This window comes from Pogoniulus pusillus, chromosome 10 (genome assembly GCF_015220805.1).
Source record: "Pogoniulus pusillus isolate bPogPus1 chromosome 10, bPogPus1.pri, whole genome shotgun sequence".
NCBI classification, from domain to species: domain Eukaryota; kingdom Metazoa; phylum Chordata; class Aves; order Piciformes; family Lybiidae; genus Pogoniulus; species Pogoniulus pusillus.
The window spans coordinates 11,400,671-11,428,066 of record NC_087273.1 but is presented as its reverse complement, the minus strand read 5'-3'; the positions used below and the strand labels follow the sequence as shown (position 1 = coordinate 11,428,066).

Genomic DNA, 27,396 nt, shown 5'->3' with positions numbered 1-27,396 from the left:
TATTATGAACAAATGAAGAAGTCTTTTAGTCTCTCATTTCAAAGAGAATTCTTGGGTATTTTTCTGCTTCCTGAAGAAAAAATGAAGCTTTCTGGTTCATACTTTGAACATCCCATGAAAGGAAAAGGAACGTTTTCCTAGGGTAAGTTCAAATTTTATAATGGAAAGCGCTGGTGGCCTTGTTCTATTCTGTAGCTACCTCCATTCATCCAGCAAATCCCAGAACCCCCTTAAATGTTCTCAGCAATTAACCTCCTGGCCTATCCTCCTGTGTTTTCCTCTGGAGGACACATGGCTGCAGGGTAGGTGTCTAGGTAGGAAAGAAGTGCTGCCAGAGTAACAGCTGCCTGTGTGTCCTGTGCCCGTGTGTGCAGAATGCTTCAAAGATTGGATGCAGGATTGGTTCAAGATGGACCAAAAGCAGTTCACACATTTCTAGCGAGGATTGCCAGCCTGTGCAAACATCTGATGGGGATGCTGCTGGTCACTGATTGTAGCGTGGCCCAATTTTCAGTGTCAGCCAGTCAAATGGGTGAACATGAGCTAGAGTTGGTTTTGTTGTTACTTTTTCATTCTGTTCTTTGTGCTTTCTCCTTCTGGTCTGAACAGCAAATTCATCTATGGACAAGTAGGGGGAACTATAGCAAAATTCCCATGTTGTATTTTGTGTGCAGAAAGGACTGAGGCTGTACCTCTGTCTTGTTTGCATATCTAGGTTTTGAGGGAGGATTGCCCTCTTCTTAAATTTCTCTGTAACCTGGAAGAGCCACGGTGACAGAGATTCTAGTATCATCCACTGAGTCATTGAAACCCCAGGGCAAATTTTGTTCTGTCTTTAACAAGGGCCAAGATACTGGATTATAATGTAGTCCCTGCCATAAATTTCTTCTTTCCTCTCTGTAAAACTATTAATTTAGGTCGTACTGCCACTGTGTTCCTTCAAAAGTCTTTGCAACTTAAATCCTTCCAGAAGGCAACAAAATTAAATTTCCTGTCTGAGAAATACCAAGAGATAAAATCTGCCTTGTTTCCTGCTTCTCTTCAAAAGTCCTACCATTGGATAAACCATACCAACTGCACTTTAGATGGCAATATTTGCATCATGAACTGTTAAGTGGGTTTTCAGCCTCTGATTAATTCTTTTGGTACTTTGTACATTATTGTAGAAAGAGTTTTGTATATTGGATAAAAAGAGGAGTTGCTGGGGCAGTGAGAAGTGAATGTGCAGTACCTCTGTAAGCAGTTCAGCCTTCCACAGTCCAGACAACTGCTGCCTGGGCATTCCCTGTCTTAAGTTGTTCTTGTCTGACACAGAAAGCAAACTTTCTGAGAACGATGTCATCTCTGTATTGAAGCTCTGCCCAAACTAGAAGCACTGTAGTGACTTTGTTAGAGAGTTTTTGACTGTCACTTGATGCTGGAACTAATCCTTGTATGTGTGCTTAATTGCTCCATTGTGTAAGACAATCGCTAAGGTGATGTTCTTCTTCCAGCAAATTTTCAGCTTGAAATGATACAGTAGAAGCAGAGGTGCGAAGGAGCATCACAGAATGAGTGGAAGAATGGCGAAGGATTCAGTCTGTGAATCTGATCTAGATTTGTTCACTGAGTGAAAAGTTTCTTTTCCCAAAGATGAAGAATTTGTAGGATTTTCTAAAAATCTTCCTCTAGTTGTGACTTTGTGAAGCAAATGTATAAAGCAGATGAATTAATACTCAAAACAGGGAACAATGTTTCAGCAGGTGGGAGAAAGAGAATAGTTTCCTATGCCAGTGCACCGTAAGTGTAGTTATTTTCATGTTTGGTAGTTACTAACATTTCTGCAATGGCTGAAGCAATTGGCTTGGCTCTGATGGACTCTTAGAAATGAGGGTGTTTTGTAATCTTGTTGTCTGGTGATGAATATTTGCACATTTTCTTGGACTGCTTCCAGTAACTTACAAGGAGATGCTTTGTAGACTGTGGAAAACCCCAGAAAATGTCTTGGCTGGGTTTTACTCAGACAAACTGAAGTGAGCTTTCAGCTCAGAGATATGATACATGCCATTCTTGTTTTGATCACTGCACCTTCATCACATGTGACCTTGCTATTTGATGATTTGGAACAAGGCCACAGCATAATTCCATGATCCACTGAAAATCATGATTCTTTCATGTGGAAAGCAATAAAAAGCATGTGGTATCAATTACACTTCACTATTTCTCTGAGAATTCAAGCACCAGGAATAAAAACCACTGGCTGAAGACTTTGAATTTCCATAACCGGAAACAGTTGGTATAAATTATTTTTACTGAAACTGCTCTGCCAGCCCTGGGTAATAAAAGAAAAAAACAACATTGGTGTGTGATTGACTTCATAGGTGCAAAATATGTCATCCTCAGAGGGAGCATAAAATTCCAGGTCAGGCAGTGGAATAATTTTATTGAATGCCATGTTTGTCATGGAGAAGTTTGGAAGAATGGGTTTCCTGTTACCTCCATTTATACTGCATCTCTACTGAGCATGGTGGTTCATGTGATCAGATATACAGGATAATGAATATGATGAGTGGTTGTGGTGAAAATAGGAGGTAAGAATTCTTTGGACTTCTAAACTTGTTACATGAGAAATAGCCTCTTACACGTATTAAATATGACTTAAATCAGTAGGGTTGCTTGTGAAATTAAATACCACCTAGCATTCGGAGTCTATGTGCCTATAGATTTATGGTGTAGGTTTATTAAGCAATACTTACTGCTTTCTGGGTGTGGGTTTGTGTTTTTTTTTTTGGTTGTTGTTAGAACTGGAGTTGCACAAAACAGAACAGAAATTGGCTTTCAAACTTGTTGCAGGTCTCACTGTATGGGTTAGCAGAGGAGGTAAGTCAACGCGTAAGAGCGGCTGAAGTTCAGAAACAAGAACAGAATTGCAAATGGAGAGAAAGGAAAGAACATGGCACTGAAGCTTGTATCTGTGGTAAAGTCTGTGTGGTGAATGATACCTGTAAAATGAGGAATTTGTTGTAGAGTAAAATAAACACATAGAAAATCTAAAGCAAGTGGGGAGTGATGAAAAGAAGCCAGTAAATCCTTGAAAGCTCCACATGGGCCTCTGTGGGCTTCTGTTAGCATTTGTAGACAAGCAAGACTCCATTTGAATGTCTTTTGTACTGCAAGCAGGATCATTGTGATGTTGAAATACACTATATTCTAAAGCTGTGATGAGAGTTGCAGTAGCACAGAGAAATAAAAGTAGACAAAATAGCTATATCCAAAGCATTTGTGATAAAAGACTATATTAAATATGACTTTTTTTTCTGGGGTAGGGGGTGTGGGTGCTTTCAGACAGTCTTTGCAGACTGGATTCCTTGGACACATGAGTGGAAAGAGGTCCTAGTGAGTTTTCTCTTTGAGATATTTAGTGGTAGAGAAATTTAATAAAGTTGACTGTCAATTGCACCTATTTTCTGGACATAATTTTAGCTTCACTGCTGATGGCCTAACTTGCAAACGCGTTCACCAACGCAGCCAAATTCAGTGATACTAGGAAAATCATATGTATTTGGAAAACATTGGGATTTATTATTATGATATAGCATCTGATAGTTAAACTGTCATTTTTTTCCAGACTTCTTTCATTAGAGAGACTGATGACTATTACTACAAATATCCCACAGAGTATTCAGTTATGCTGGGAGGAGAGTGAAAGCAACATGCCAGAAGCTATGCAAGAGAGATGATGCATGATATTCTAATTTTACGAGACTGTAGATCTTGGCAAAATGAGAGATTTATAATGCCACTCCCTACATTAATTAAGCAAGTGTGTGTCTGATTTATATATCTATGTAATGGGAAGATGGTGTAATTTACTGAAGATATCACAGAAAACAGAATCTCTGAATAAAAACTGTCTGTGCAATCTGTTTTTTCAAGATACCTCCCAAAGCTCCCTCTCTCCTAGCTAGTCAGGAGATAAAAGTTTATTCTTCAAGTTGAAAGATACCTTTGCTTGCTTCAGTAGTCAGCCCTTGATTTCTTTTTCCTTACAGTGATTTAAGCTAGCTAAAAATATATGTTGTATTCAGTGAAGAGCAGCCTTGGTAAGCCATCGGCATAATGATTTGTAAATCTTGCCTTCTGAATGAGAGCAGGAATTAGGTGGTGGATGTTTTGACTACAAATTAAGTGCTGCTGTGAGTCAACAGGTCAGCTAAGAGTATGCTTGCTGGAAGTTCATAAATGCTGTTGAAAGAGCTTTATTTTTTACGACAAAAATCTGTCTTTGGAGAAGTTACTGGTTTGAGGACTCAGTGGCACCTTATGTACTGTGGTAGGCTTCTTGACTTGTAGTAAGGGCCAAGTATATATATGCAGACCTTGAGGGAGGACTCATTAAGGCAAATTAATTTTCAAAATTTTTGAGTCTACATCTTGTATTTTTTTTCCCTACAACTGCAACAAGGTAGTTGCTGTCTACAAGTAGCCAGCAGGAGGTTGTGGCCAGGTGGGAGTTGGTCTCTTCTCCCAGGCAACCAGCAATAGAACAAGGGGACACAGTCTCAAGTTGTGCCAGGGGAAGTATAGGCTGGGTGTTAGGAAGAAGTTCTTCGCAGAGAGAGTGATTGGCATTGGAATGGGCTGCCCAGGGAGGTGGTGGAGGCACCGTCCCTGGAGGTGTTCAAGAAAAGCCTGGATGAGGCACTTAGTGCCATGGTCTCATTGACTGGCTAGGGCTGGGTGCTAGGTTGGACTGGATGATCTTGGAGGTCTCTTCCAACCAGGTTGATTCTATGATGAATTCAGGACTCAATTTTCAGATGCTTGCATGGGCAGCCATTTGAATGAAGTACATATTTATTTTGCTGTTCAGGTTGCTTTCATTGATAATTTCCTTTGCTCCTCTTTGAAGAGCACACAAGGAAAGTGAACCCTCATTAAGAGCAAAATGCAGTTTCTAGGAGAAATTATAGGTAAAATATGGCTATTTTCAAGCAAAAGTGCAGGGACAGTAAATTAATACTTCTTCTTTTCATAACTGGTAATTAACACATCTGCCTGTGCTGTAGAATTGATGAGACTGTCTCATCTGGCAATGTTTTCAGAGGGAAAGCAGATCTTAAGTAGCTGGGTTTTGGTTTTTTTCCTAAGTCATCTCCATTTTCTCCAGCAAATTCTGCATTTGGTTTTGATCTCACTTCCATTTGTTTTAGACAAGGGAAATTCCACTGATCTTAAATAGTATTACATTGTTTTAATGCAGTATTCAATCAGAAAATTAAAAGCAATGCTGTTGTGTGTCTGACATTTCTCATTGTTTATATTCAGAGTAAATATCAAGAGTGCAGATCAGGTTTTGGCTTCTTTTATGAAGCATTAATGAACTAAAAGATGTGAAAACTGGCTTTATTGCTTGTTCATTGATGTGTCAGTGATGGGATTCCAATTAATGACAGTGACCTTTTCCCATTCATGATTGTTGCTGATCTAATAGTCTGTCCTTAAAGCATGCATCTAACTGGCGTGCTGGTGCAAGGATGTCTGCTGTGTTTTGGTTTGTTTTTCCCCAACAAGATAAAAGAAAACAGACAATGAAAAAGTTGTTAGCAACAGGAGAGCAGAAGATTTAAAGCTGTGTGTATGGGTATCTGTCTATAAACATGAATACGCAGGACCTGAAGAATTAGGTCTTTCTAAAAGTAATTTAGCTTGTATGCTAATAACTTTTCAATGTGCTGTTTATCTTCTAAAGCAAAAATTTGAAGCTGGCAGATACAGATTGTAATAGTGTAGCTAATGCTCTTAAACCCAAGTAGGGTAATCTAATTATGGTTAAACAAGAAAAAATAAATGTGGCTTTGCAGGTTCATTTTCTTACATGCTTCTCTAAAGAAAGCAAGCATCAGTAAACATTTCTTGGGTGTGTGATATGACACTAGTTAAATATTTTTTTCATGGTTTTCCAGCACTGTTAGTTTTGACTCCTACAGACTGGATAAAACCTTATGACTGCTCTTACCTACCTTTGTATTAACTGAAAATAAATAAGTGTTACAATACTTTTGACAGAAAAGAAATATACTATATGCAAGACTAGCTCTGTTGAAATAGATGTGAATCACACAGACAGAGGGTTTTATCCATGTGCATGGCATGTGCCAGTCTTTACCATGGCAAGAGTTACTTCCTGTATGTATTACATGTATTTGATGGTCATAGCAAATTTCCTCCATTACTGTGAGTGCCTCTAAGCTAATCTCTTTCACCAGATGTGGCCATCCCATCCACTAGGGACTGAAAAATGCAGAGCTCTGTGCAGATATATTTGTGAAGATGTGCTTGTTTAAGTATAGTACTGCATTGTTCCTAAGACATTCCTTTCCCCAAAAACTGACATTTTACTTTAAATTTGTGCTTCCATAAAAATATAGGTGTCTCATGCCAGAAAGAAACAGATTTGTGCATCTAGTCACCTTCCTGGTAGCACACATAGGATTTCCAGGTATTCAAGACAGTCTTGGGACTCTCAGACTCTTATACTGAGATCACAACTGATGACAAGACTTTTTAAATCACCTTTCTATTCCCAAGATTAGTGTATGTGTTTACAAAATGACAGAAGCAGTGTCTCATTCTGAAGTAAAGTTTATCTGTAGTCATGCCACATGCCTTTCTATTCTGTATTTCAGTATGGCACAGAAAAAGCTTCTCCACGCCTCAGCTGTCCAGCTCTTCTAACAGTACTGTGAATAAGGAAGTCCAGCAGTTAACGCGTTGTGCAGAAAACAAACATGTGGTTACCAGTAAGAAGTTTTAGTTACAGAACCTCAGGAGAGACATGCACAAAAGAACGAGACCTCCTGTATAATTTGGGGATATACACACACCTGCACACAGCTTAAAGTATGAAACAAGGACACCGAAAACTGGTAAGTACCCATTTTTCTGGCTGCACCAAAGTCCTTACAAAGTTTCTGTTAACGGATGGTGTTTTATTCCCTACTGAGTACTGAGTAAGCTTCTAATGGTCACAGGTGGCAGATCACTTTTTGAAGCTTGTATTCTCATGTGTTCCAAGACATCAAAAGGAAAACTTTTGTGGCAGGAGAGTGAATTGAAGAGACCCAGGAATGCTGTGCAAGTAGGATGAGGTTATTCTTTCTTTGAGAAGGACAAAGTAGTATGAGAGGTGGTACTTGGCGAGCTATGAGGGCTGTACAAGTGTACACTGCAAGACTGCCTTATTTCTTTCTCTTTGTTTTGTGTGTGAGTCAAAGGTATATTTGCACAGCTTGAGTTAAATTCTGGTTTTAAGCTGGAACAGTACAGTCAAATCCTTGTGTAGTATGAATTGGCACCACTGCTCTGAAATCTAGAAAGCTTCATTGGTTTACCTCAGCTGTTTCATATTTTGAACTAGAAAAAAAATGTTATAAATGTCCAGAATCAAATTACTTTTTTCATCTTGAACCTAGCTATGATACTTGCGATACAAGAAGTTGCACACTGCTAGAAACAAAGGTCACAGCTTTATAGGTTTTACTTAACAGGACAAAAAGCATGGTACCAAATTGATGCAAGCCGAAGTTCACATGGGGGCAGACTTTGAATCACCTGCCACAGCACTGTTTTGGTCAGAAGCTCAGAAGAGCATACTTTGAGGAAAGCATCTGTAGGAGTCAAGTGACGACCCTGCTTCCCCCAGATCAGAACCTGGGGGAAACCAGAAGCTGTTGGCTTTGAACAAAACAAATGTAATTGGCCTCATCTCGGGAGGAAGAACTGTTTTCACGGGCATGTTTCCTCCTTAGCTTGGCAAAGAGATATATGTTGTGGTAAAAACTTGAAAGACCATTAGGCTGGCTGTGGGCTGTTGCCCATCTTTCATACGATCCATTGACAACACCATGATGTTTTTTCTTTGCAAGATAGCAGGTTTTCAGAGAGGATTTTTTTCTGACATTAAGATGGTTCCACGTTTTCTCTCCAGGACAAGTTCTTTTGAGCCAAGAAAGTTGCAGTTTGGGTGTGTGGAGCCAGGCACACACTGTGTTTGGATGTACTTGCCAGTGTTTGGCTTTTATATTTCTGTCTAACTCTTTGCCTTCGTTTGTAGCTTTTCCTATTCTTACATTTGCATGTGAAAGATACTCTGGGTCTTTTGCTGGTATCCTGCACCTTAGGCAGTTTTATAGTGGCATAAAAAGGTATAAAAGGCTTTTTGGCATAACAGATCATGCAAACTGTGCTGGCAGAGCTGTTCCACCTGTGACAGCTATGCAGGAGATCTTTGTGTCTTTACACAGTTTGCCATAACTTCAGGGCATCTTTGTTTCTCTGCCCCTAAGAGATGTGTGTTAACATGTCCTCTCACTGATTCCTTATTCTGAAGTATTCCTGGGAGTAAGTGAAGTCAAGAAAAGGATAGGCCTGTGTGGAGAGAAATGGTTTTAGAAGTGTTCTGAAAGCATGGAAGCAGAGTGTTGGAGAAGGTGTAGTTTAATATGCCAGTGGGTCAAGAATTTGCAATTTCAACCTCTTTATTCTCCTGAATGAAAGACTGAAAAGGTGAAATTTAACTTTCCATTAAAGCAAAACTTTAAGTATAATAATCCACATCTTAGAGAGCAGGTCTGTGAAAGCCTCCTGCACCCACAGAGGTAGGGAAGGATGTGCAGCCATATTCCTTATAGATAAGCATGGGTCATCTGCTCCTCAGAATACACATGGCACTGAAAAAAAGCAACCCAAGAGATTGCTTCTGAGGACCTTGAAAAATGGAGGTTAATTATACTGTTGAACAAAAGTGATGGCAGGTTGCTTAAACATTGTTTTATCTGACAGTAAAATTGGCAGAGGATGACAGCTTAGGGGAGAAAGTTTTGGGATACTCCACCATGCCAAGACTGTGCAGAGCTTCATCCAGCTGATTTACAGCTGCTTGCTCACACGTCCATTCTTTCTCTCTCTCTGAAAACAAAAAGTCTCATTTACCCGGAGCCTTGGAAAGCAGCCGATGATTACTGATTGTGCAAGAAAGGCTGTCAGAATGGGTGTAGGGATTGTTGATCAGCTGAACTTCAAAACTCAACAAACATTTTGGTTTGCACTTTGAGTAAGGTTTCTTTGTATTTTAACTCCCCAATGTCCTTGTTGCCTGATTTATTTTGGTGAGCTGCTAATTAGTAATATGCTTCTTGTCTGTGACTGTTTCTATAACATGTCCTGCAGTTTTGAGCACCTGAAATTCTCGCTGGCTTTGCTGCAGGTTTGTTATGCTTTCAGTTCATAACTGCACTTCATTTTAGGCATCTATATTTAGTTGCAAGGCACTGTTGAGAGAAAAGAGTTTACTCCAATAACAGGTCTCTGAAGAATGTTGATGATGTGAAACACTGTATTTATCAAGCAATTTAGCACAATGGCAGAGTAAATCAATGCTGAGTATAAAAACATGCAGTTCTTCTAAAGTATATATTACACTAAGTACCAAGATGATATGTTATATCTCTATGCCCTCTTTTTATCTTGAATGTTACAATCATATCTGTTAGTTGTTGTAGTTGGAAGCAGGGGGAAGAACTGTCACGTGTAACACTGGTTCTCATGATTGCGTTAAGCCAGCCACAAAAAACAAATGTATCTACAGACTAAAAATTAGGGGAAAAAACAGCTCTTAAAATGCGTTAGCAACAATAAAATGCATTTGTGTGACAAAATGCACTTGTACAACTGTTGGGTGGAAACAGATAAACTAAGAGCTTGATATGAAAATCCAATTTTAGAAAATCAATGAGACAATTAAAATGTCGTTACAATTTGAATCGAATCAGGCTCCTACGCCAGAAGTGATATATTTAAACTCAGGTTTTCAGTCCTTACCTACCTTACCAGAGACTGAAAAGTGGCAAATGCAATTCAATGTTAATTACTAACAGATAAGGTAAGCTGGAACATCTAATTGAAAGTTATACCCATGTTGGAATATATATTTTTTTGTTGTTTGTTTTATGCCATATTACGTAAAGGAAAAGATGTAGTTAAGTCTATACTTCTACATCCAAGTGACTTCTGCAGATAAAAAAAACACTAACAGATTGACATGACATGAATTATTCCTGGCAGAAATACTTATGCACAACTACCCAACTATCTGAACTATCTAAGCAAACAGATGTAGAATCATAGAATCAACCAGGTTGGAAGAGACCTCCAAGATCATCCAGTTCAACCTATCCCCCAGGCCTGTCCAGTCAACTAGACCATGGCACCAAGTGCCTCATCCAGGCTTTTCTTGAACACCTCCAGGGACGGCAACTCCACCACCTCCCTGGGCAGCCCATTCTAATGGCAAATCACTTCCTCCTAACATCCAGCCTATACTTCCCCCAGCACAACTTGAGATTGTGTTGCCTTGTTCTATTGCTGGTTGCCTGAAAGAAGAGACCAACCTCCCCCTGGCTACATCCTCCCTTCAGGTAGTTGTAGACAGCAATGAGGTCACCCCTGAGCCTTCTCCAGGCTAAACACCCCCAGCTCCCTCAGCCTCTCCTCATAGGGTTTGTGTTCCAGGCCTTTCACCAGCTTTGTCTCCCTTCTCTGGACACATTCCAGCACCTCAACATCTCTCTTGAATTGCAAGGCCCAGAACTGGACACAATATCTCACGTTACATCTCCTCTCTGAATTTCAATAGGAAATTGGAGGCCCATACTGGTGCAAAATACAGATGCAAATTATTCTGCAAATGAGGCTACTGATGTGAATGCGAAATTAGATCATGGAGTAGTCTGGGTCCTTCTCTCTGCTTGTGTTCACTTATTTTAGGCTCTAATCTCCTCAGAGTAGGAAAAGATGAATACCAATCAATAAACTTCTATTATGCTATGTTTCAGTATGTACCCGAAAAGAGAAAAGATCCATGGTAAGGCCTGAAGTATTGTCCTCAGGTACACCAAACTCCTTTCTTCTTCTTCTCCCCTCCACGGGTTTGAATGGGAGAAGAAGGTGCAAAAACTGCTTTCTTGCTTCCTGCCCTGCAGGCTTGAAGGGGCAGCAGCAATAGGCGCCTTTCCGCACGTGGGCTGACCCATGTAGAAGCCTGTGCTGGAATTGGGCTGGTGATTGGCTGGGTTTTCGTGCCCAGTATAAAATGGTAAATAGACAGTTTGTCTAGAAAAGGATAAATAGAGCAAGGGAGAAGGCAAAAAGGTTCCTGCCCTAAAAGGTCCTCATTTTGAAAGAGCTCATGTTAGAGTGCCCGACAGGACAGGTTCCTTCCGTGACTGGACTGTCCTCACTTTTAGATGGCTCCTACCTTTTTGCACAGCTTTCAGTGTTACCCTGTCTCCTGCTTTTGGATGTTCTCCCCACTTTTGCACCCTTCTGTGCAAACCTTCAGGCTTGGCAAGCCCTGGGGTCCTTTGAGAGAGAGACGGCAGCACCTGGACCAGCCAGCCTGGCTGCCTTCCAGACTGGGAGACACTAACAGTTTTGGTTCTCTCCTGCCACTGTGAAGGCAGCATTGTTCCACAATCATCCCACTCATGGAAAAAGTGCTCAAGATATTTCTGAGTTTGGCAGCTCTGCCACTCACCTTAGGATTCTGCTGCATAGACATACACTATTGGATATTGCCTGCAGTGTCAGAAGGCTGCTTCCACAGAGGAATCCAGTAAGGGATCATTGCCGAATGCCTATCTCACCTCCGTGAGTAAGAACTCACTGTTCCCTTCATCTTCTGCTCAGCCTGATTGGTAGTGGGGTAAAGATGTGTTTATAGCTTAGTCTTTTCCATATCCTGACTTCCTAAATGTCTAAATTTGTCTATAATAACTTTTTTTGAAGAAATTCCTGATCAAACTGAATCTGTCCATAAGCTAAACTGATTTTTGTATATAGTTTTGGGGGTGGGCTTCCAGGAAAAGAAAATAATTCTATTTTTATAAGTCCTGACTGGGCCATGTTAATTCCCTGACTCCACAACAAGTAGCCAAATAACTGTTGTAGCTTCCCTACTGCCTTCTTTTGTAACATATAACCTGTGTTAGTTGCTGGAAGATCAGATCTGGTTTTAATTACGTTTTTGGAGAACCCATGCACAATAAGTAACAGCAGGAAGGAGGGTTCTTCAGGGAGCTAAATATTTGGGTGAACTTTTGGAGAAGCCTACATTTCTCTGAAACATAAACTGACTGTTCTTCTCCTTAGAGAACCCTTGAGTAATCATTATGCATAAGTAGTGAACAGTATATTCAGGTGTTTAATCTGCAGTGTGTCAGAGCACTCGGCACTTGTTATGCCTTGGCTTTGAAAAGCTATGTGAGAATTTAAACTGTAGGAGTTGTTGAACATACCTGTATCACTCTGCAAAGTGTGTTTCCCAAATTGCCAGCGGGGGTAACTGCCTCAGGCAGTGGGCTAAGCTCCTAGGCACCCAGGACAGTCAAGTACAGAAATCTTCCTGTCTCCTTGGACCCATCAAAGATGTTTGTGCAGTGCCTGGAAATCTCTTTTGCTCAGCAAGAGGAAAGCTGTCATGTCAGGTTTGGACTGCCAGGTCTTCAGCCCTTTCTTGTGCCAGGAAAAATTATAATTCAGTCAGAGACCCATGTGTTTTATGCAAATAGTTCTGGTGTTAACCATTTCACTTGTCAAAGGGTTTTTAGATTGGAGCTGAGTCAGAAGTGGCCATCACATCAAAATGCAGTTTGCTGGCTCTGCCTATGTGTGTACTGTTTTTCCCATGCATACACATCAATAGGATTACCTTGAGTCAAGATCTAACAAATAGATCCTGATTTGGTGAAAGCCATTTGGAAAACAGTATTGAATCCAGACTTCTTTATTAATTTTGAAAGGAACTTCCTGGATATGTATACCAAAGCTTCAGAAACATAGTGATCGTTAATGGAAAACTGCCCTTGCAGAATGGAACAATGAACCCTGCTTTTAGCCTCTCTTGAGTCTTTCCTGCCTCTGGTACAACCTTCCAGTCTGCTGCTTTTATCATCTTAAATTTTCAGCAGAGGTATTACTTTATTTCTGAGATATAAAACACACACAACTTTAAAAAGTGAAGGATGTTCTCTCTGAAGACTGTAGAGATTGAAGCTATATGTTTTTTTCCCTTTAGGAAGCTCAGAGTGTTTTACTGGCTTTAAATAGCAGCACTTTGTGTCTCTCACCTTACCTGTCATTACCTCATTGTTAGGGTTTGTGTGTTTGGTTAGTAAAACATGCTCATTTGTCTGATGAGCACCATGCTTTAATTTCATTTAATAAGTATATTTCAGAGTCAGAATGATCTTCATCAACCAAAGTCATTTAACTTTGCCATGTAGAATTAATTAAGATGAAGGCTGTCAAATGAAATGTGAAAAATAATCAGTGGTTCTCATTAGGAGATAATAACAAGATTTTTGTTGCTGTTTTGTTTATCAGTTTTGGTTTGGTCCCAGCATCAAATTTTAAGAGCTGTTACATGTTGTGAATGTTCATTTTAACACATTTGATCTCTTCTGGCACCATGCAAATAAATAAAATCCTTAACCTTCTTTTGACAACCAACAATTAAATACTGGAAAAAAGCTTAAGAATAGGTAGCTAATTTAAGCATACATCAGGAGTTTGATGAAATATGTAACACTTAAAGACTAACTGAAGCAGTGTCTGTTAGAACTGAATGATTGTCTCCAGGAACCAAGTCAGTCTTGATATGATTTTGGAAGACTTGAGACAATCAAATAAAGGAAATTCTGTTAAGATTGAGGAAAAACAAGGACCTGGACCACTGTAGTCATCAAAGAGTTGGTTACTTTCAGTTGCCATTCAGAATGTCCTGCTTTGGGAATCTAACCATCATTTTTGTCATGTTTGGGTCTTCACTTCTCTGCATATCAAAGTACACCAACTTTGGTGTCTCAACCTTTATTTTACTAAGGTCTAATGGAGTGTGCAGAACAACAAGACTGGGTAACTGTAATGTAGATGTCAGCTCGAACAGCATTTCAGGTGAGGACCTGGAGATGTTTTATTAAAATCTAGTGCATTAATGGAACAAAACCAGTGGAAAAGTTGATATAAAACCATTGTGGAGCAAATTCAGATGGGAAACTGATCTCTTGGAACAGACAGCTGTTTGAGGTGCCTATGAAGTTTCTTCCTCCAAAGATATTTAAGAACAAGGCAGACCAGTTTCTCCCAGGAGTGCTGGAATATGCTTCCCCTGACTGGGGAAACTACTTGGCACCTTTTCTCTGCCCATATGCCTGCTTTCTTCCAAGGTTGCACTGCATGTGAAGGAAAGCAATACGCACTTGCTTCAAGGTGCACTCAGCCAAGAAGTCAAAGGTTGGCCTAAGCTGCTCTTTATTTAATAGAAGTTAACTAACAGTCATGAGAATGGATATGTAGGTTAAAGCACAGATGCATGTTGAACTAGCATAGACTTTGTGGACTGGAAAATAATCTTGAGATTCTTTGGTTTTAAATGTGCAGTTTCTACATGATGGCAGCATTTCTTGTTTGCTGATTTCCTTCCTATTACTGCATTTCTATAATTGTGGTAAACAATAAGGTCTTCATAAACTCTTCAAAGAACATGAGCTTTGTGAGGTTAGAGAAGTCATCCTGATTGTCTACAATTAAATCCAAGAAATAGAAGTCTTGACTTTTCCAGCTCAGTATTGGGCAGTGAGCCCAATGAAGTAATTTTCCTTTGATTATGCAGCCAGTCCTGAACGTATGAATAGATTTGATGACTACATGCTGTGGTGTTTTGGGGTTTATTTTTCATTTTATGAATTCTACTCTGCCTAGAGGCAATACAGTATGTTATGCTACCCATCAGACTTGGCTACAGCTTGAAGAACACTGTTCTTTTCTTGCCAACTTATTCAGCCTACAGTCACTCAGCCTACAACAGCTTGTCAGCTCTACTGAAAAGAGCCAAATAAGACTTTACCATAATGTTTCTTCCCCTTTCTCTTGCAAAAGACTGTATGTTCCTTGAGTTGGATTGGGCAGAAGTTCTTGTGGTACGTGGCCAAGAGTTCTGTTAATATCTCCTGTGTTCAGAAGAGGCAGACTGGTCCTATTACTACTGAGTGCTGAAGAGGAGCCAGAAAGTAAATAATTCTTTCTCATAGAGTTACAGGCATAATCTCTTCATAATATATATAAGTTTTATAAGCTTCATCAAACTAAACACAGAGGGAGATGTAATTTCCATCATTATGCCATGACGAAGAGAAGCAGCATATCCTAGGACCACTGCATAAAATGCTACTGAACTACACAGGAGGAAAAAAATTGTTAGGAATAAAGTCCTCCAAAGGTGTCATTGGAATGCATGGCATCATTGTCTGATACAAGCAGAGAATCAGAATCACTTTTCAGATAGCACAAAAAACTTTGCAGGAAAAACGCTTTTCAGGGTGAAGTTGCTCTGAGCACACTGCAAGCAACAGAACAGAAACACCAGGAAGAGGTATAAGGGATAAGACTGGCAGCAAACCTGGCATCTGTTTAGGGAAATATTGACAACCTGTCATTCCTCACATAACTCCATATACCTATGGAGGATCATGTCAAGCTAGTTATTAGCAGAATCCCAGAGATGAATCTCTGGCAATTTAGCTTGATCACTTTTATCGTGTACATGGTACACTCTATGGGATAGGATGTTTGAAATGTTCTAGTAAAGGAACCCAAATCACAGCACTCTTCACCTTTTGCATTTTGACACCAGTTTTGCTGTCCATTTCAGCACAACAGAGTACCCACTAGAACATTTCATGTAAGTGGGAGTCCTTGATTCCAGTATGCTGAATGAGTTCAGGGCACAGCAGAGAGTCTGCATCTGGCCAATAGGCCAGGCCAGTGATGACCAGAGTGCTGAAAGAGCAGGACCATCATACAGACCTAGACCATTATTACAGCTCTAAAATTAGGGACAAAACCATAATTAAAACCTCTATTCTAGCTTAATTTTGGTTCTCCTAGAAGAGCTGCAGATGCTTTAACCCCACAAGCTGTGTTGCTTGGGCATATCTTCAGAAGCTGTATTTATCTGCATTGTCTGCTAGCACACGTGGCTGGCAAGATCTTTATGCCGTGTCCAGGCAACACTACAACTCCTCTCTCCCTCTGTGATGGTTTGGGTGTTACCCACCCTCCTCACCCCCCCTCCAACTTTGGAAAGCCACCCAGACTAAACTCAGCAGCTCTGGCAACTGAATGAAGCTTTGTATGTGCAGTTTAGCACAATATACAGGAAGATATTTACAATATATATGAAGTTATATACAAAAATATGCAAGTTAAAAAGTAATACAGGAGCACAATACCCCTCCAAGAAACCTGAGTCCCCAGGAGGAGCTCTCAACCACCCTTCCACCTTCCTCCCACCCCTCTATCTTACCCTAGATCTTGCCTCATGTTTAAGGTAGATTGAGGGTTGGCCAGGGGGTCTAGGAAGCAGATGGATTAGTCGCACAGATGGCAGGTTAGATTAGAGAGAGGGAGAGAGAGAGAAGTTCAGCCCCAAAGCCCAGACAGCAACTGTGTTATCTATCTTTGTGTTCTTGTTCTCACACATCTCAGCAAGCCTATGGGTGAAGTAGACATCACCATTGTTTCCTTTTCACAGTCTGTAATCTAGTTCTTCTCACCAAAACATTCTAGCTAGGCTCCAACTACCACACCCTCTCATTCTCTCCTTTCTGCTGTTCTTCCTTCCTACCAGTCACAGTCCCACTGGAGCTTTTCTTTCAATTTCTGCTACCAGTTTTTTCTGCTTCTCTCTTGTCAGACCTTCTGCTTGTAAATTGCTAGAATTCTCTTTTTCTCTGTCTTCTCTTTCTTATCTTTTCTCTAGTCTTTCCTCTTTCACATCCTGTTAAATCTTTGTGGTGTTGTTTTGTTTTTTTTTAAATCTCATCTAACTTTGTTTTTACTTATTGCCATCTTGTGCAGCTTTTTCCTACACGTTTCTGTAATTGCATTTTGTTAGTGTGAGTGTGTGTGTGTGATGTAGAGAAAATGTTTATACCATTTGTGCTTCCAGGTAACAAGTATAATATCTCATTAAATAACAACAACAAGAAGAAATATTTGTATCCTATAAAAGCACAGAGGTGTGAATCAGTTTGTAAACTATGAGTAAACTACGTTTACTCTAAATTCTTTTCCATCAACTTCACGTTATCATGAAAGAATGTTGGTGGAGATAAAAAGTATTTTAGGAGCAAAGTTTTCTGCAGTACTATATATTCTGCTGCTAAATAGGGGGCTTTGAAGTGTTCTGTTAAGCTGAGAGCAAATACAGCATGAGAAATGCTGTGTTCTCTGGAAATGCTGAGATATGTGTATTTTTAACACCAAGTATGCTGTTATCAAAATGCTTCCTATCAGCTGTTGAAAACAACTTTCTCCATCTTTGAATAATGTTTTGTATTCATTTATTTAGGATGAGGAATAGCAGGAACACAAGAGATTTTGCTGGGAATGCATCCAAGAAGTGCTGGTGGAGGCTTTCTAGTTAATCAGTTTGTCAAAAGGAGTACTTTTTCCAGCATGCAACATTATTCACTTAATTTTTCATTAGGCTGTTTAATGTAAGTATTATTAAAGCAAGCAGCTGTGGTATGGAAATGGTAATTTATGCCAGATCACTTGAAAGTCCTGACTTTTCATCTCTGCAGCAACCAGCTGAACTATTGGTCTTGCACACTGCTAAATGCTAGCAGCCACAGCACAGCCAGGCTGAGCGAAGGCAGATGAATTGCTCACTCCCCCAAACACCACCCACTAACTGCAATCTTCCTCAAAGTTTGCTCTCTTCATATATCATAAGTGAGTGTTACTCATAAAGGATTTGAAGTCCCCAAGCATATGTGTCTATTTCCAGCATTAAAGTGGATTCAGGTGCTTGGCATGGCTGTCTGCAGGCAGACTTTCCTTAAGTAATTGATACTGCCGTCACACTGCCTATGGCTCTCTGGCTGGCTGTGCTCACGTAGTGTTCGGAGGGCTTTCATACGGGCTTCTGGCTGACACAACCTGTGCTTAGGTTCTCACGCTTTCTGTCATTATTCTGACCTATTGTCAAGTTCTCAGGTGACAAATTATGCCATATGAGCTTTCTTACACCTACTATGACATCATGAGAAATTTGTACATCAACCACAGCTGTCTTGAAAGTGTTGTAAAACTTTCAGTGGTGTGAGGCACTGGGATGTGATTGCCAGAAGGTGTTGAATCAAAAGAGGAGATAGAAATCAGGAACAGTTAACTGTGAAGAAATAATGTTGCATTTTGACTTAGTCATTTTCTTAAGAGATAGCTGTAGTGCTCCTATGTGGTGTCAAAATCTTGTTATAGGCAACAGGCAATGTAGTGCATGAGCTGAACCAAGAAGTTAGCCTAGTTGTGGCTGTCAACGGATCCATGTCCAAGTGGAGGCCAGTGACAAGCAGAGTCCCTCAGGGATCAGTCCTGGGACCAGTCTTGTTCAACATCTTTGTGGGTGCCATGTACAGAGGCATTGAGTGCACCCGCAGCAAGTTTGCTGATGACACCAAGCTGTGTGGTGCAGCAGACAGGCTGGAGGGCAGGGATGCCATCCAGAGGGACCTGGACAGGCTGGAGAGGTGGGCACAAGCCAACCTCATGAGGTTCAACAAGACCAAGTGCAGTGTCCTGCATCTGGGTCCGGGCAATCCCAAGTAAAAATGCAGGATGGGCAGTGACTGGCTGGAGAGCAGCCCTGAGGAGAGGGACTTGGGGGTGCTGCTGGACAAGAAGCTCAACATGAGCCAGCAATGTGCACTTGTGGCTCAGAAGGCCAGCCAGATCCTGGGCTGCATCAGGAGAAGTGTTGCCAGCAGGTTGAGGGAGGTGATTCTCCCCCTCTACTCCTCTCTGGTGAGACCCCACCTGAAGTACTGCATCCAGTTCTGGAGCCCCCATTACAAGAAGGATGTGGATGTGCTGAAGCATGTCCAGAGAAGGGCCATGGGCATGATCAGTGAGCTGGAGCAGCTCTGTTATGAGGGCAGACTGAAAGAGTTGGGGCTGTTCAGTCTGGAGAAGAGGAGGCTCCCAGGTGACCTTATTGTGGCCTTCCAGTGTCTGAAGGGGGCCTACAAAAAAGCTGGGGAGGGACTTTTCAGGACATCAGGGAGTGACAGGACTAGGGTGAATAGAGCAAAGCTGGAGGTGGGTAGGTTCAGACTGGATGTGAGGAGGAAGTTGTTCAGCATGAGAGTGATGAGAGGCTGGAATGGGTTGCCCAGGGAGGTGGTTGAGGCCCCATCCCTGGAGATGTTTAAGGCCAGGCTGACTGAGGCTGTGGGCAGCCTGCTCTAGGGTAGGGTGTGCCTGCCCATGGCTGAGGGATTAGAACTAGATGATCCTTGTGGTCCCTTCCACCCCTGACTGATTCTATGATTCTAGTTACTGTGTTGTTACTCCAGTCAGACTTACCTAGTGAATCCAAAAATGTCTCATAAACAGAATGATACAAACGTTACAGAAGAATATCCTCCTGTTATCTCCCCCTTTTCTCTGGCATTAGCTTCACCCTCCCTCTGGGTCAATAGGGCATCAGGTTCAGTCTTCCTTAAAAAGAACAGAGTGTTTATAATGATGTCAGCAGAGTGTGAACAAAAGGGTGGTTGTTTCTTATACAGTGACTACCAATTTGTTCCTTGGGTCCTCCTTTTTATACTTCATAAACAGATACAAAATTTGGCACTAGCCTTAGGCACAGACTTGTGAGAACAGACTTAGTGGCAGACATGATACAGGCAAACAAAGCAAAGCATCACACTGGCTAGGCCGAAGTCAACTTTTCCAGACAAGGCTTTGATTATATAGTTCTATAGACTTAATAACGTGTATTTGGTGGCTCTTGCAAGGTAATGGCTCTGGTTTCTTGTCAGAGTTTGTTTTGTTTAAAAACTCAACTGCTTCATGACTTGTCCATGGAATTAACCTTTTTTATTAGGGCTCTGCTAAGTGCTGTGCTGTGGTTTTCAGTTGCAAAAGAAAAGCAATAGCTACTCTATGTATTGGAGCTTCCCCTAGAAAAAAAAGATTATTTCTATCTCTTAAACATTTTACTCATTTACACTTGGCAAAATTGCTATAAAAATGCAGTGCCATCCTAGTTCATAGTTTGCACTGTGCTTTGAAAATAAAAAAGGCATCTCATAGGATGGGTCTCAAATTGAATTCCTTGGTTTTGACCCAGTGCTTTAATAAAAGTATTGATAGGTGTCAGCAGATGTGATATGACCACATGCAGTCTTTCTCTGTAGAGCTCAGGAGGGCACAATGTGGTGCCTTGGAAAACACATAACACTCAAAGAAGTGCAACAAGAAGGCAGTGTGTTCCTGGGTGAAATTCCAAAGTATGTTTTTGTCTTTCCAGTGCATTTTGTATGTGAAGGGGAAATCACTTTGTGTGTATAACTGATTCTGCCCAGTGCATTTGCCCTTGGGGAGGGTGTGTGAAATAGTCTGTATTCTGATATGCTTCTAGTCTAGGGGAGGAGAGAGGTGAAGAGTGGTTAACTTGGGAGAAGGAGAACAAGATGTCCTTTACAAGCCCATTTTAGTCATTGCTCAGTATAGAGTAGAGATCAGTCTTTAAAGGACACTTGTGTGTCTTGTATAAGCTTTGTGGGGAAAGACACATGGACAGGTTGAATGGCAGTGTAACAGGCAGGGCTGATGGTTGGTGATGGACTGAGAAGGATAACCCAGTACAGATCTTGACAACAGTGAGGAAAAGAGCCATGTCAGGTTTTGAAGTGGAACAGATTTCACGTGGGAGCAGATGAGCACATGGATTCTATGAATTCTGTGAATTTGATTGGGGAAGGACACGATCAAAAGCTGAGCAAGGACAGCAGCTGGTGGATAAGAAAGGCAGCTTGAAAAGCCAGGAAAAGGAATGACATGGTAGGTAGGACAGGGTAAGGATATGAAGAAGAAATTAGTGGTGTGGGTGGAATTTAAACAGCCACCCTCAGAGCTGTCACAGAAGAGCAATCAATAAATATGAGTTTTTAGGTGGAGGCCCTGGGTTTTATATTCCAGGTGAGCAATCTTCTGCTGGATCTGTAGAATCCCTGAGGGGAAAGGGTTAAGGAAGAGGAAATGAAGTCATGCCAAATATGAAAAATCAGAACTTTGTGTTTGGCTGCATTGTTGTCCAAGTCTGTCTGTCACTGTAGGAAACCTCTATGACAAGCATGGATTTGTAATGAGAATCAACCTTCTCTACTGGTATGCCTGAGAGAAAACAAGCTGGCTACATAAAGTGGCTCTGACACATATTCCCACTTCCAATAGTAAATGTTTTAAAACACACATCCCTAATGGAATTTGGGAGAAATTATTGCCACAATGTATTGTTGCAGTGTATTGCAAGACCACAGTGGAATAATAGATTAAAACTTTAAACATTCTGAATCTGATCTTATATGGCAGCTAATCCATCAAAAATCGATCTTGAAATCTCTCCAAAACGGCTGCTGCTGGTGTAAATGCTTTTAATGAATGCTAATATTGCCTTGCCAAATAGGAGATTGGTGCTCTACCTTCCGAGAGTGACAAAAATGGATCAATATCTATTTGTGGGAAGAGGTCCCTAGCAACATCTGATGGGCACTGATCTTCGTCTGTTTAGATGATCTGTGTTGCAGTTTCACATTTTGAAAATAAGAAGCATTACAGAATTGTTAAAAGAAGCACTTACAGAATTGTTGAAACGAGACCAGAGCTAACCCAACTAGACAGGACCATAGTTAAGCCACTGCAGCATGCATTGGAACTGAGGGCCTGCAGTTGCTCCTGTCACATCACTCGTTTTCAGCAGTGGTAAAAGGCATTCCCATAGATGCGCTCTAGGGATGGGGTGTTTTTTTGCATACAAAAGTCACTGCTATCCTTTCCCTGTTTTTTGTGAACAAAACAAGAAGTATCATGGAACAAATTTCACAACAGCTGAGCAGTAAATTCCTGCTCTTAAAAAACAAATTAAGTCGAGACAAATTTCATTTCAAGAAACAATGCAGCCAGCCCAGAGATAAGTATTTATTGCTGTCTACAACTACCTGAAGGGTGGTTGTGGCCAGGAGGAGGTTGCTCTCTTCTCTCAAGTGGCCAGCACCAGAACGAGAGGACACAGCCTCAGGCTGTGCCAGGGGAGATTTAGGCTCGAGGTGAGGAGAAAGTTCTTCACTGAGAGAGTCATTGGACACTGGAATGGGCTGCCCAGGGAGGTGGTGGAGTCGCCGTCCCTGGAGCTGTTCAAGGCAGGATTGGACGTGGCACTTGGTGCCATGGTCTAGCCTTGAGCTCTGTGGTAAAGGGTTGGACTTGATGATCTATGAGGTCTCTTCCAACCCTGATGATACTGTGATACTGTGATTTAAATTGTGAAAAGAAGTAGTCATTTATGGGCTAGTCAATCTACAGGCTGGCTGATAAACCAGACAGGAGCTTTCAAGCCATGGGCAGATAATGTTGGCCTCATATGTAAATAATAGTCAAGTCACAGTAAGCTTTGGTACTTTTCTTTCAAGAGAATTTTGAGGAAAAATGTCTTGGTACTGCTAACAGACAAAGCAATAGCAGAGCATACTAGTTGTAATGATTTATTTCTTTTCCAGTGCTTTTGGGTGACACATTCTTGAAATATTAGTGAGTTACCTTCTCTCAGCTCAGCTATTTGGAGCTGTTGTTTTTTCTCTGCAGGCATTTTGCTATGTCTCTGTCACTATATGTACTTAAAAATGCAGTATTTCTTCTGGCCTCATATTTCACATACAAACACAAAGAATAAGTTTGGGCTATGTGTCAGGAAAATGGTTTTGCTGGAACAGTTAGATTCTGGAAGAAACTGAAGCTAGCTGTGCAAAGTGGACACTGAGCCATTTGGGAGCTAGCTGAACATCGGTGAAAATTACACAGGAAAGGAGTAATTCTGCAAAATGAAGTGTAGAAACTGGATGCTACAAGTGATAATTTCTGTTGAAGTCCTTACTGTCTGTTACTTGGGTAGAGAAAGACAAAGGTCTAATTAGTAGTTGCATGGGAAAAGATAATTGAGACATCAGCGTTTGCAGAGTCTCCCTGAGTAATAATTGCGATTTTAAAACTATTTTCCCTATTGAGAATTTAATTTGAAATGGAGAAAAAAATGCTTTTGTTTACCAACAAAGATACATAGAATTTCCACATGCAGTGTTCAGGTGCTGCTGGATAATGTTTTGGGTTTGTTTTTTTTATCAGTTGGTGAATTACAGAAATTGAATCAGTGTGATTCTCCAAAGGGCATTTCAGTTAAATTGTAAGACCAGGAACTAGTCACACTGAAGTAATTTTGGAACATGGGCTTTTCAGAACTAAGATTAGGTAGCACTTGCACATAAAGTAGTTATCATGTGTTTTCCACACGTTAACGTTGAGTTCTCAACACAAGTCTGTCTCTTGCCACGGTTTTTGGCGTTCTTTTCTGTTTTAAAACCTAAAAAATCTGTGGACTAAGCCTAAAAGGTGAGAAGCCTTGAGCACAAGCCCTATGAGGAGAGGCTGAGGGAGCTGGGATTATTTAGCCTGGAGAAGAGGAGGCTCAGGGGTGACCTCATTGCTCTCTACAACTACCTGAGGGGTGGTTGTGGCCAGGAGGAGGTTGCTGTCTTCTCTCAGGTGGCCAGCACCAGAACGAGAGGACACAGCCTCAAGCTACGCCAGGGGAGATTTAGGTTTGAGGTGAGGAGAAAGTTCTTCACTGAGAGAGTCATTGGACACTGGAATGGGCTGCCCGGGTTGGTGGTGGAGTCACCATCCCTGGAGCTGTTCAAGGCAGGATTGGACGTGGCACTTGGTGCCATGGTCTAGCCTTGAGCTCTGTGGTAAAGGGTTGGACTTGATGATCTGTGAGGTCTCTTCCAACCTTGTTGATCCTGTGATACTGTAAAATTTCAAGGACTCCTCTATTATCGTACAGGAAGAGAAGTGATAGAAAAGGAAATGAGTAAACCCAAGGCAAAAGTGCATTTTGATTATTAGGACTTTCTCATTATGGATACTTTATTTTGTCACATCTTTCAAAAAAACATTTTAGAAGAAAAATAGTTGTTACAATATTCTGGTTGTTCATTGTCTGAGAGTTTGGGATTCACCAACAAGCAAGACAGCAATGGCTTTTTAGCAGTATTTTTGTAGTTTCAGAGAACTCAAGGTTACACCCCTGCTCTCACCACTCCTTTTTCAAGCTATGATGATTTAAAGGCACGTTATGTGTTTGGTGCTTCGTTTGACCTTTCTGCTGGCACATAGATAGCGATGAAATGGATGGTACAGAAATGAGCTTTCCCATTGTAGAGCACTGCTTTAGAAACAGTGTAGAACAACCCAGTGTGTGCTGAATGCTTGACTGTTTTCAGAAATGCATTCTAGTTCTCTGGTTGTTAAAGAGAGCGATCTAGCGGTTGCAGATGTCATCAGCTTTTGTCCAACAGTTATCAAGGACTGTATCCCACTTGAAAAGAACAGAGTGGTTTAAATTATCCATGAATAATGCAGGGTTTGGGATTAAGCTCTGTAACATGGCAGGACAAATTCTGTCACCTGCTAGGGCTTTCCAGACTGATTGTTTTGAAATCCAGGTTTCTCAGCTGACTAATCAAATGTCCCAAAGTGTTTAGAAGTGAAAGTAACAACTAGAAACATGAATTGAAGTGGTTAGGCTGAGAGATAGAGTCTAATGACAAGTTGTTGTATAGCTGTTGGTTGGGGGGGGAAGGCAGAATAGTTGGCAAGTGGCATACAGGAAATTTGGTTACTAAACATTTATCATATGGAAGTGAAATAGACACTCTATGGTCTACTTTAGTACAGAGCATAAGCAAGTATATTGGTGATCGGTGTGATGGTCCTTGGTAGGTTGCACCAGTGTGCTCTATATGGCTGAAACTTGAGTAGCATTTGTTTGCCTTAGAAAGGCAGGAGAAGCTCCAGACCTAACTGAAGTATCAGCACATTTTATTTCAAGAAAAAACTTGAATCACAACCCATGATGGAAGTTACTTCGCTCTTAGAACTGCTTTTCTGTCTGAGTGGATGTAGCTATATGAAAACAGAGTGGTGACTGCAAGTTCAAAGCTGTAGGAGTCCATTTGCATTAATTTCAGATTGCATTTTGTCTTTGAAGCTAAAAAGTCCTTGAATAGCTACAGTTCACATCCTGGCAGGTAGATCATGCAGAAATGAGCTCTGAAATACTTTCAGGTCATCTGGATAATTAATTATAGCAACAGAGATTTTCCTGAGCACTCTGAGTGTAAGGTATTCCATTACTCTTGTATGGAGAGTGCCAGTTTATTGCTTTGCACTCTGCCCTGCATCTTTCTCAGCACCTTTTCTGTACTGCCTCATATTCCCACTATTGCTTCTTCCCTTGGTTAGATCATTCCAGCACAGACATTGCACCTGCTTACATATCTTTAAAACTGCCTCTTGCAAATCCCTAAATCCATTACAGATGCAAACTATTCAGGGAGAACACTCTGTCTTTTGGACACCAAATTGTCATCAAAAATCTCACCATCACTTCTTCACCTGCCCATGTGGTACCCAGCTGTGCTTTGTTGGCCTTGCATTTGACTGTAGTATGAGATTTTCTGTTTGTTGCTGTTCAGAGATGAGATTTCCATTTCTGGAAGACTCTATGTCAGTCTTTAGCTGACCTCTGTGTGTTCTTCCAGAGAACATACAGAACTAGGTCTTTCATGTGCACTAAAAGGTAAATGCGTATTGTAAAGGAAATATCACTGCGTAAGAAAACAGGGTGGTTAGAGTGAAAACTTCTAATAGGTTTGGAAGCCAGTATCTTTACATGGTTTATATTATAGTTCAATATGTTAACACTTGGCCACAGTGCTGTGCATCTCCTAATGCATCAGCATTACAGAAACATCTGGGCTAGATAGCTTCATGCCGATCCACTGAGAAAATTCACCAAGGAGTCAATACTTTTTAAGATATTTCATTTTCTATCTAGGATAGTAGGTTGCATTATGCTTCCATACCCATCTGTGAAACACAGAGGAACATTTTGTTCCTTTTGTTTTTTTACTTCTTTCCCCTTTTAGTCTTCAAGTGCCTACAGGGCACATCTGTGCGTCTTTATTAAGAGCTATGTTATGGCTGGGCCTTGCGTGGCCATGGTGTGGGAGAGGGAGCAAAGAGGTTCCTATTCCCTTTGTGCAGCCCATCAGAAGCTTGCCAAAATCTACAGACCTCTCTAGAGCCAGGAATAATCCTTGAAAAGAAAGATGCTTCTGCTACATCTCCTGCTTTCCAGGAGAGCTGGCTGACCGTGTGGGAAAGTACCAAATGACCCTGTTGCAGCAGAGCCAAGGTGCTCTGGTGTGAAGCTCCTTTGCTGCAGGCATAACTTCCCACACACTGTCTGTCCCTGGCAGGCTCTTTGGGTTGGGCTCTGCAGGAGCAGCACGTTCCCTGGCATCCTTTAAGCTTGCGGCGATCCTCTTCTGAGGACATCCAACCCTGTTTTAGTGTTTGTGTCCTGCTGACACAAAGAGGATAGCTTGTAGCAGCTGTTGTGATCTGCCTCTAGATCTCTCGCAGGACACACACAGATCTTGCCTCCTGTGCGGTCTGTAAAGACGTAAGTTGTTTCCATCTAGCATCAGAAGGGACTTCTGGTTTCCAAACGTCTCTGCCTTCCCAGAAAGTGTAAATGCTGTATATTGCACTGTTAGATAACCTGTATAGAAAGCTAACAACAGACTATTGTTCCCAGGTATGACTTTAGCTTGTGCATTGCAAGTCAATGTTGTGTCTCTCAATGTCTTGAATTCCAGTCCAGCAGATGATGCATGTGGATCAGTCTGGCAGCAGATAAGATAACTGCCATTAAACATTTATTACTGGTCAAGGCATACATCCTCTTTCTTAAAGAAATGAAGGATTGCTACAGCTTGCTTCTTTTTTCTTCCAGAAATACTGATGTGCTGGATACCTCCTTTAATTGCTTCCTTCTGGCCCTGAAACAGCCTTCATCTAGCGCTCAGCTTGGACTTCAAATGAAGGAAGAAGTATGTAAGAGAGCTGAACAGTCCGCATGGTCTTACCTTCCAAAGTAGCAAGTTTGTTCAAGTTAACTGCTTGATCAGGACAGAGTCCCAGTCGTGGCTTTGAGATCTGCAGGGTTGAGGATACAGATTGATATGGGAATATCATCTTTCTGTGTGGAGAAGACAATGTTGTCAACCTTATGCTTCTGTAAGTGTCAGATGAAGCAAATTTAGCCATGCTTGTATGCCATGAAGAGTAAGTGTTCTAAGTCAGAGCCTCCAGCTTCACTCACATCTG

The 27,396-nt window shown here is 41.2% G+C and overlaps 1 long non-coding RNA gene across 1 annotated transcript; it reads left to right on the top strand.

Annotated features, from left to right (window-relative positions):
* LOC135178729 (uncharacterized) lies at nucleotides 1–27,396 on the top strand. The gene is made up of 3 exons (XR_010303716.1): nucleotides 1–142; nucleotides 6,669–6,908; nucleotides 27,023–27,396. It is a non-coding gene; the product is annotated as an uncharacterized LOC135178729 (long non-coding RNA).